This window comes from Tachypleus tridentatus, unplaced genomic scaffold, assembly GCF_004210375.1.
Source record: "Tachypleus tridentatus isolate NWPU-2018 unplaced genomic scaffold, ASM421037v1 Hic_cluster_2, whole genome shotgun sequence".
NCBI lineage: Eukaryota > Metazoa > Arthropoda > Merostomata > Xiphosura > Limulidae > Tachypleus > Tachypleus tridentatus.
Genome location: NW_027467782.1, coordinates 36,827,178 through 36,838,317, shown reverse-complemented (window position 1 = coordinate 36,838,317; position 11,140 = coordinate 36,827,178). Strand labels below are relative to the sequence as shown.

Sequence of the window (11,140 nt, the reverse complement as noted above, 5' to 3'; positions counted from 1 at the left end):
CCGTCACATTATACGCCCCCACGGCTGGGAGGGCGAGCATGTTTAGCGCGACGCGGGCACGAACCCGCGACCCTCAGATTACGAAGTGCACGCCTTAACGCGCTAGGCAAGCACGTTACTAACAATGAAATATCCCTTCAAGAATTACTTGAAGCAATAAAAACACAAAAAACAAAGCACCAGATGAAGATTAAATGCAAGCTGTCCTTCTAAAAGGGCACCTGAAATTGTTTGACCACCTAAATTCACTTTTTGTAACTTATCTCTATCCTCAGGATACATCCCAGTTTCTTGGAAGCTTGCAAATGTTTTGTTTGTTTTTGGAATTTCGCACAAAGCTACTCGAGGGCTATCTGTGCTAGCCGTCCCTAATTTAGCAGTGTAAGACTAGAGGGAAGGCAGCTAGTCATCACCACCCACCGCCAACTCTTGGGCTACTCTTTTACCAACGAATAGTGGGATTGACCGTAACATTATACACCCCCACGGCTGGGAGGGCGAGTATGTTTAGCGCGACGCGGGCGCGAACCCGCGACCCTCGGATTACGAGTCGCACGCCTTACGCGCTTGGCCATGCCAGGCCTAAAACTTGCAAATATATTAATGTTCTATAAGGAAGAAAAGCCAGCGAATAAACCTGATAGCAACCGACCAATCAGCCTGACCAGCTGTGTAGGCTGGTCATTCTTGAAAGAATAATCAGTAATAGACTCTCCACATTCTTGGAGATAACATCAAAATTACCAAAAGAACAAAATGGATTCAGGAAATTTAAACAAACGACAGACCACCTTATCCGATTAACCGAAACAATAATAGATAGCTTCAATAAAAAAGAATGTACAGTCGCTTGCTTCCTTGATATCGAGGAAGCATTCGACACTGTTTGGCACGATGGTCTAAGGTTCCGAAAGAATGAAATGGAACTACCGCGAGGAATTATTCGCTGGTTATCTAACTTTTTGAAAAATAGAAAATGTAGAGTAAATGTTAAAGTAACTTTTTCTGAATACTTTACTCCACAAGCTGGTGTCCCTCAGGGAGATTAATAGCGACTTTTCATTAATCATACGGCCACTGATTTGATTTGTTAAAATAAAAATAGTAAGATGGATGTCTTCGTGTCTAATAAAAACTGTAATGTGAAATAAAGATTCGACTGTAGCCAACCATACTTCATGATCCATAAATTTACTTTGGAAATTGGCTAATTAATAATTAAAATTGATCTGTTGATATCACGTGAGTGTGTGGCTCAATAATATCACAACATATGGAGTTTTTAATACTGTTCCAAAGAGTTTATGCAACATAACATACACCTGATAATTTAAATTAGATACAAGTTATTTTGATTTTTTAATAATTCAGATACGCAGACTTTAAAATAAATATTCATTTCTTTCTATGACGTCGATATTGTCTGAAAAAAAGGAAAAAACAAACTCTTACTTAGATCCAATTATTATTGCGTTTATAACTTTTTATTATTATGTTTTTCAAGAGAAATATAAATAAACTGAAGTAAAGATAAAAACATTGAGAAACAAATATGAATACTCATTCATCTTGATTTGTGAAATACTCGTATTTTATAATTAAAACTACGTATTCTGGTCTATCTTTTATTTATCAACCAGGACAATGCATGTCCATTGTTTCTTTTTCAATGTTGAAGACTATGTTCCTGTCCCATTCAACAAAAAAAAACATGAATTCAGATTAGTTTGGATTACGTTATGTTAGCTTAAACTTTCCTGAAAGCTTTCATAAAATATAAAAACTCTGTATAACTTGATTGCCAATCTTACAAAATAGAAAGAACTTTTAAGTATCCACAAAATAGTCAGTGATGGTATGTGTAGTTGACCTTATTAAGAAGAATTTCAAGATTTTCGTATGAGCCAAATGAGCAATAGGAACAGATACATATAAGTTACTATTGTGTAGAACACCTTTCAGACTTCTTTTGGAGCAATCAGTAAACAATCACAATTCACTCTGCTCATATACTGCAGCTTCTAGTGTTGGTATTAATTTTGCAATATTAGTGCAATAAACCAGGAAACCTTCATGCGAAAACAGTATAACTGTTTCTCATTATTTCTGTACCAGTAATGTGATGTCCCTACAGAAATTAAGCTCTAAGCCAGAACCCTATAACCCATAATTCCTGGAGAATCTTTTAAAAGGCTCAAATCTATCACGAAATTAATAAATTCATCTTGTATGAAAAGCTGTGGTTCATCAGATGCTTCAAGTTGAAAACACTCATTATTATTATTTCTATTGACATCAGATTCAGAATCAGATAACACTGTATCAAGAGTCTCTGGTGAAGTAGATACAGCTACATCAGATCTTATTACAAAATGAAGATTGGATAAGAAATTTCTTTTTTTTATTCCGAGTATTGCAGCCTTGCATGTTTTGAGAAATCTTGTGATATTTTGTCATTGATTCCTCACAACAAACTTACGACAAATGTAACAGAATATATTTGGATCATTTACATGACCTTTGCTGCAATAACGACCAACAAATAATACTAAAAAAAAAAAAGTATCAAAGTGCACGCACAATCAGATAATATCCAGAAAGAGCCCAGCATGGCCAGGTGGGTTAAGAATTCGACCTGTAACGTAAGGGTCGATGGTTCTAATCCCTGTCGCACTAAAGATGCTCTCTTTTTCGGCCGTGGGAGCGTTATAATGTGACCGTCAATCTCACTAGTCATTGATGAAAGAGTAGTCCAAGACTTGGCGGTGGGGGATGATGACTAGTTGCATTCCCTTTAGTCCTACACTGTTAAATTAGGGACGAATAGCGCAGATAGCTTTCGAGAAGCTTTACGCGAAAATCAAAACAAACAAACCTGTTTCCTTGTTTCTCTCTAAGTTCAGCAGATTTTGTTAAATGTTTAACAGTTAACTGAAAAGCGAACTGCATTCTCTGTTAAAACTCAGTCTTGTAATCACTGCATAGTAAATACTTTAGAAGTCATTATATCTTTCTTAGGCAGCAGTACATCTCTACCATGTAGTTGAAAGAACGGACTTTCGAAAGTAGACTCATTTTCAGCACATACGTAATAAATGAAAAAGCTCTGTCCAAGTATTCTGATCTTTCTCACAGTATTGAGACATCGTATCCAACAAAGTTCTGTTGAATCTTCTACTAATACGGTTGGAGTTGGATGAAAAGCAGTTGTTTTAGTTATTTTTTTGTTTTTTGGCAATTAACAAATGAGAAATATCTTTTATTAACTTGGAAACAAAGTTACTTTCTATATCCGGCATTAAATACTGGAGTACAACGTATCTAGCTGCAATGTTATTTTAAAATACTTTAACAATCGTATTCGCTTTTTTTATCAGACACACAAGTTATTTATTTACTCATCTTTATTTTGTTCACTAATCACATGATTTTAATTACTTCTAATTCATCCTCATTTTCGGTTCTAATTTTGTTGATAGACTATTCTCATCAGTTTCAGCGACTCTACACTTATGTTACATGGAGCATTCACATTAGAATGTTCTCTGCCTGTTATATGAATTATTTCAAAATCATAATCTTGAGTACTAATGATCAACATGGCTAACATAGAGGAAAAGTTCATTAATGTTATTAGTCATCTTAATGGTACATGACATGTGATGATAGTAAATTTCCTACCATACAGATAACAACAAAAGTTTTCATTCAATATACTACGGCTAAACATTCTTGTTCTGAGACCGAGTAATTTACTTCAGCTTTTCGTAAATGTCTACTGTAATAAGCTAAAGGATGTTCTTTTTTGTTTTCATTTAATTATGGCAACACTGCATTTATAGCATAACCTGAAATATATATGTTTAAGATAATTTATTTACTAACGCCTGAGTAACTAAAAATGAATAACTTAAAATGAGTGATTTTAATGCAGCGTGTCCTAATTTCACGAAAGCTTTTGTCTTTATCTGCCCAAATAATCTCTCTTCTTTCTTAGTTAGCCTGTGAGGAAATAATAAATAAATCTAACTAAGAGTTTGTTATCTACAAAATTTGTAAACAATTTCTACACGATAGAATAAAAAAAACAATATCAATTTCGATATCTACGTGTGTGAATTATAGAAAATTTGTATTTAAAATTCAAATAACTTGTATGTAATTTAAATTATGAGATCTATGTGCCATTGGAAAACATATTAGGAACAGTATTCAAAACCCCATATGCAGTGATGTTAATGGGACACACTCACGTGACATTAACAGATCAGTTTTAAAACTTAGTTTGCCAATCCTCAAAATACGTTTATGGGATATGATGTGTGACTGGCGACTGAAGAAGCTTTCTTTCATGATACAATTTTTTACGAGATACTGTGACATCTAACGACCTATTTTCATTTCAACAAATGAAAGCAGTGACCGTCTGATAAATAAAAGTTCGCTATTAAATCTTTACCACCATCTATAGTCAGAAATCATTATTAGATGTGATTTTATATGAATTACAGAATATTTGTTTTTGAAACTAAACTGATTCATCAAAACTGTTAAAAGACAAACAGTTCATTATATTCATTAACTTCTGATCTAATAAACCAATGGTGATCAGAATTAGATAATAAATCTCGGGATTAGTACAGCTAATTCAGAATAGGATTTTTTACTTATTAACAGCCCTAATGTCGACAATATGCCATAAGATCTAGGTTATTTCTACACAAGATATCAAGCTAATAATGTAGTATAATCATAAAAAGTGAATAAAATGAAACCCGACAAACCTTAGAACATACATTTACACTTAACATGAGACATTAGTGTTAGACCTATTACATTGTTAACCGTTACATTTTCTGTATAGTTCCACAGAGATTCTCAACAAGTAGAAGTGTTTATCATAATAGTATTACAACCACACTATATGTATGTAATGTCTATTGCTGAATGCGTGTTACTTTTCAGACCGGCTTATATACGGCAAATATAGTTTGCGGAATACTATTTAAGTTAACAATTTTATACAACATAACTTATATACATTATACATTAAATATATTACAGACATTATAATAAAAAAGTTAGTAAAACTAAACTGAAAAAGAATGGAACATACTATACGAAGCACATACCAATGACTTGGAAACATGATTGTAAAGTATATTAAATATTTTTATTGGTTTCAAATCTGTTTAGACATTCTTAAACAGCAGTTAAGTGAAACTGTTATATGGATAAAGAAAGTTATTAAACGAGAACATGAGTTGTTAGTCATACATTCATTCATGGTGATAAATACAGAACATGTTGGATTTAATTTAATTTCTGTTCCTTCAAATAGAAGAGTTACAACTTTTGTAAGAATTCCTCGTTGATAGTTAAGATCTGCTGAGCTACTACAGATAGAACTTCTAAATCAAAACAGGACCAGGCACCACAGGAAGCAAGACCCTTGAATAAAACATTAAGCTCTGTTCAAATTATTCTATAAAAATTATTAATATCTATAGAAAACTTCTGATATAAGTTAGCCATCAATTTTGCTTTCATCACATCTTAAATTAAGCAAATTGTTACTGATGATATTGCAACACCTTACATTTGTGAATGTCATTTCTTATAAAAGACAATATATACATATATTAATGAATTAAAGATCATAATAAATTACAAATTATTTACAATCAACTGTAAACTGAAAATACAAACTGTTCAAAAAAGTGGTACGTACTAGATTCTAATACAAACATTTTTAAAAAAGCATAACTAGTGTATTGCTGACAATTCATTTAGTATTAATACTTCACTTGTATTTTTGTATTGTGACTTTAGTGGATATCTTTAACCTCATTACCATACAGTAGAAACGATATTTGTTACAGTGAGAAATTGTTTATTTCATGAGGAGCAGAGGATACATTACCTTGAAAAACTTTCCTAAAGCAATATAGTCCAGGCCATCTGAACAATTAAAACAACACACTGCTTTGCAACAGCTTTGGCCAAGTCCTTTGTGGTTTCAGTCTTCCCAGTGCCTGGCTGGTCCTTCAGGAGCACCCCCAAATGAAGATGCAATGTCCCAAAGAGGGTACGTGGTAGCAGCGATCAGTGAGAGGAGTAATAACAAGCCAAACAGTGTTTCCCAAATATTCATAGCCAGAGAATGTCAGAGATGAGCTTATCACAGAAGTTATCATTTTTTCATCCTAAAATTAAAAGGTGGCATAATTGCTGTCTCACTTCTTAAAGTAACAAAATGTTTTCCTTATTTTAAGTCATTTTAAGACCAAATTTCAAATTAAACTATCATTTATAATATACATTTTAGTATGCACGTCTATATATATATACATTTTTCAGTTTGACTTAGAATATGTTCTGATATCATTTTTTTACAGATGGTAATATTAAAGAAATAAAGTAGTATTTCAACCACTTAATAAATGAGCTATCAAGAAATGTGTTTTACCTAACTTCTGCATGTCATGTTCGTATATGCATATACACCTCTACATTTTACTCTATAACTAAACATTTTAAACTGAGAAAACCATTTTCAAATTTGTCCTTCAAGAATAAGAGGGATGAAGGTTACTTTACATAAGACAGTTAGAAAACATGACTGAAAACTGATATAATGGTTGCTAACTTATGGCAACACATTATTTCATTTATTAAACCTTATTAACCTCACTCATATATAGTTGTAGATAATACAATATGATTCAATGTGTGGTAGATTCAAAAGATTCAATACAAAGGAGCTGTAGGCTCAGTGACATTTTGCTTTCATCTCATGGTTGTCAAGTCCTTGATAAAGACACATTATTTTATTGTTTCAGTCTATCAAGCATATCAAACTGCACAATGGGTACAAATTATTAGCTAAAAGGTTAAACTGTGCCAAACTGGCATCATTTTCAGGTGGAATGTATCACTACTTTTATTTGCTTGTGCTAGTAAAACTGGAGTTTATTGCTGGTTTCCAAGAGCTGTCTCAGCACAGGATTGATATCATTTCACTACTGTACTACCTTTTGAGTCAAATACATACCAATAGTAATCACTGTCAGATGAAGATATGCATTATGAAAGACGGGCATCACAGGAACATCAGTAATGGTTTATACAAAATTGTTATTTTTCTAACTGAAATTCTATCAACAAAGCTAACTGTATAACAATACCACATTGAAGAGGCTTCTAAAGTTGTTTAATTAGTATACTCCTATCTCACAATACAGCTGAAATGGAAACTTCCGTGGCAACAATTTGAAAATGACATATCATACACAAGACAAAAAAATATTTCCTCAAAATTAATATCTCAGAAGTGAGTAGATGAGAATAATTTTAAGTAAAAAAGTCAGAGATAATCCAGTTATTCATGCTAAAACATCCCTCTGGACAATTGCTGACACTAAATAAAATATTTATAACAGCAGCACTTTAGAGAAAGAACCTTTAGTTTTAATGCCAACATAGCATTAATAGGAATAAAATCCTTTGAATCTATACTAGGTGAAGTAACAATCACATGAACTTGCAAACTCATAATAAGGAAAGGAAAAATTATCAAAAGCCCTCCACAAACTAAGTAAAGTTAACAGAAAATGTTATGATAAAAAGTGAAGTATGAATCACAGGAAGAAGCAAAAACTTTATACATGTGCATAAGTGAGTGCTGAATCATGTTAATTTCAGTAAAGAGAAAGTCAGCTACACTAGTAGGGTGTGTCACACCCTATTGGTGGAGAGTTGTCACGTGCTCATTTGCATGCTACAACACAGTAATACCCTTGGGAAACAAGTGAATTTGGACCCTCAATACTAGTGGTGAGTGAAAATATTTGTATATATAAAGCAGCACAAATAGAGGAAAGCTATTATGTAAGAAGAAGTAAGATTGTATCATGAAGTATAACTGGCTCCAGTATTTCCTGACTTTATTGTTAACTTGTTTTATATAACTGTTCTGTGTAGCACCAGCCTATACCGAGTATTTCCAGCATTTCCTTTATTTTAGTTGTTAATTTGAATACATTGTTTTATAATAACAAATGTTCTGTGTAGCACCAGCCTATAACTGAGTATCTGAAGTGTTCTTACCTGTTGACAGTATTAAGATCACATACCTAAAGCATTCTTTTCCTGTCGAGGTGAATATTTCGAGTGATTTTTTACCTGTTAGCAATAATAAAATTAAGTATCTCAACTGTTCTATGATTAGCATTAATATCAAATTTCAGCATACATTTACATAAGAAATGTTAGCCCCCCAGTGATATAATGGTATGTCTCTGGACTTATGCTGGTAAAAATCAGGTTTTGACACCCATGGTGTAGCTTTTTACAAAATAACTAAACAAACAAACAAGATAATGTTTACTCTTTGAACTGTTTTAGTGTTCCACAATATTAAGTTCCAGTGTTTTAAAATAATGATAAATCAGGAATTAAAGTTTTAATTTTTACACTGGTCATCACTTTTAAATCATTGTTAAGTAGATTTAGTGAAAAGAAGCTGTTTTAATAAAGATCTTGAACTAAATTTTGTTCAGAGGAAATTTATCTTAACCTTCCTTTCTTTAGTTCAAAATTTGTCATCTATATTGTTTTTATCAGTGTCAATATACGTTGGTTGTCAGTTGTTTTTTTAAGTGTGCTGTCAAATTATCAACAGAAAAAAATTCTTGAAATGATTGTAACAAAGAGTACACTAAAGTTATTTGATTAACTCAAAGGAAAATTCTTTAAAGTTAATGAAAACTTCAGTTTATGAATTAGTACTTACTGTTATAAATGTGTGCATCATTGAAAAATAGTGAATATTCACCTAGATGTATTGGATACAACTTCAGTTTTTAACAGATTTGTGTTTAAGTATGTACTTGTCATAATCCTTTAATAATAATTTGAATCACTAGTTAGGGTGAATGAAAATTTTAAAGTAAATAAACACTAGTTTATTTGTTTCGAATATTTACGTAACAGCAACCGCCCCTAGATTTCAACTGATACACTAGAGGGGAAGGAAGCTGCTCAATAACACTCACCGTCAACCTCTACGGACCGTCAGCTATAATTATAATCAAATCACAAGGGCGCCAGCTTTAGACTATTATGATTACATCATTTGACCATCTGCTTTCAGACTATTATAATCAAATCACTTGACTACCAACTCTTGGACTATTATGATTACATCATTTGACCATCACTCTTACGGTATACTGAAAACCACAAAGTGCTTGCGCGATTTGTTTCTGCAATGGGATGCGAACCACGAATCCACAATCCAACACGCTAAGTGCTAAATCACGTCCTGCCCAGAGAGAACGAGCGAGCCATATAAGAGTAAAAATGTACTTAAGTAAAGACAAATGTTGGAAGAGAATTCTTCTTTAGATACGGTGTGTTTTGTTTACATTTATATTGCATTAAATTGTAAATAAATTGCATGTATATCAAAACTTTGTTTTCTGATGTCATTTGTGTTATTTATACGATAAAACTTAAATCATCAATCTCATACACTGGCACAGTTTCTTTTATTCTTATACAAGACGGTAGAGTACGTTTTGACACCGGAAACCGATAAATATCTTTAATGGTTTATGTGCAACATGTGTGTTTCACACGTCTCACGCTACTGTTTAAAATAGCAATATTTAGAATGTGAAATTATATTGAAAATTGCTTCGGTCACGGATGACGTTATTCACAGTTCCTGCTCCTAAAGGACAAGAAAGGATGTTTAGTTACGTACAGGAGAAAGTTATTCGTCAAGAAGAAAATGATCGAAACCGAAAAGTGAATTGATTGTCTACCGAGAAACCACGATAGCTCAGAAGAGAGTTTTAATATCAATAACAGTGGTTGCACACGCACGACACAACCTCGGACATGCGCATTTTATTTCACAGAATATGTTTATCTTCTGTTTACTTACGAAAGCTTAAAGAAATTTAGGTGTATGTTTTTTTTACAACACTGGGAAAAGTCGGCTATTTCTATAATTTTTTTTGGTTTGTTTTTTTGACAAACTTCAGAAACATTTCTATCTCTCAAAATCTAACCGCATCTTGACCATTTGGCACGATCGCGAAATCTAATATAAGAATCAGAGTATTTTATGAGGGAGTTAATGTGGACAACATTACATTCAAGAAAGTGGCGCCACAATAAAGATTTTCTATCAGAAATTGGGTCAAAGATAAACCTGTCTCAGGTCAACACTACATTCCAAAAAGGTGGTGCGGTAATACAGATTACCTGTTAGAGATTGGGTCAAAGATAAAATATTTCGGGTCAACACTACATTCGAGGAAGGTGGCGCCGCAATAAATATTTTTTTTAGAGATTGGGTCAAAGATAAAACTATTTCAGGTCAACATGACATGTAATTGGTTTGACTATGACTAATTTCTTCAATTTCATGTTTCTTGGAAGCAAGTGCACCTTTGATATTGATATATAAGACTGTGAATTTAAGACATTATACATCCATTGATCAATTGTACAGTTAATAAACTGTGATAAGTATAGTGTGCCTGTGTTTTTATAATTGTTTACCATCAATTCCATACAGTCTTTGGTATTTTTGATTTTAAATATTCTGTAATGAAGTATTTTTCTTCCTCCGTTATTTTTTTATTTTCCGCCAAAAGGCCGGCCCGCCCTCGCCACTGTCTGGAAAACGCTATCCTAAGAGGTTTATTCATCTTGTTGAATGTTTTAAGGAATATGATAGCACTTAAAACCGATAAACATAAGAGATGAACTTTTATATACACGTTAAAACATATTCAATACATATTTAAATACATTTTTTTTTCATTTTGAATTTTACACAATGTAAAATATTTACACCTTTTCGTGATGACGACAAACCCACTTGAAGTAAAAAATATATGTCAAGATGGCTGGTATTAGTATTAACACAAGTAAAGCAGAGAACAACGTTTCGACTCTTCTCAGGCCATCTTCAAACTAATACCCGTCATGAAATATAATTTTACAGCTCTTTCGTAAATAATTTGTCAATGTAAACTTCATTTTATAAATTGGCCGAATTTTAAGTGAGGAATTTGTTAAATGTTTAAAATTTTTATTTCTACGCTGATAGGTTTTGATAAAT

General features: G+C 32.6%; 2 long non-coding RNA genes across 2 annotated transcripts; one reads left to right on the top strand and one right to left on the bottom strand.

The window, feature by feature from the left end:
* Nucleotides 1–5,164: 5,164 nt before the first annotated feature.
* On the bottom strand, nucleotides 5,165–7,368 carry LOC143242601 (uncharacterized). The gene is made up of 3 exons (XR_013022986.1): nucleotides 7,055–7,368; nucleotides 5,924–6,206; nucleotides 5,165–5,451 (listed from the first exon to the last, which is right to left on the bottom strand). It is a non-coding gene; the product is annotated as an uncharacterized LOC143242601 (long non-coding RNA).
* A 382-nt stretch (nucleotides 7,369–7,750) lies between these two features.
* On the top strand, nucleotides 7,751–9,474 carry LOC143242538 (uncharacterized). The gene is made up of 2 exons (XR_013022890.1): nucleotides 7,751–7,836; nucleotides 9,155–9,474. It is a non-coding gene; the product is annotated as an uncharacterized LOC143242538 (long non-coding RNA).
* The last annotated feature ends 1,666 nt before the right edge of the window (nucleotides 9,475–11,140 follow it).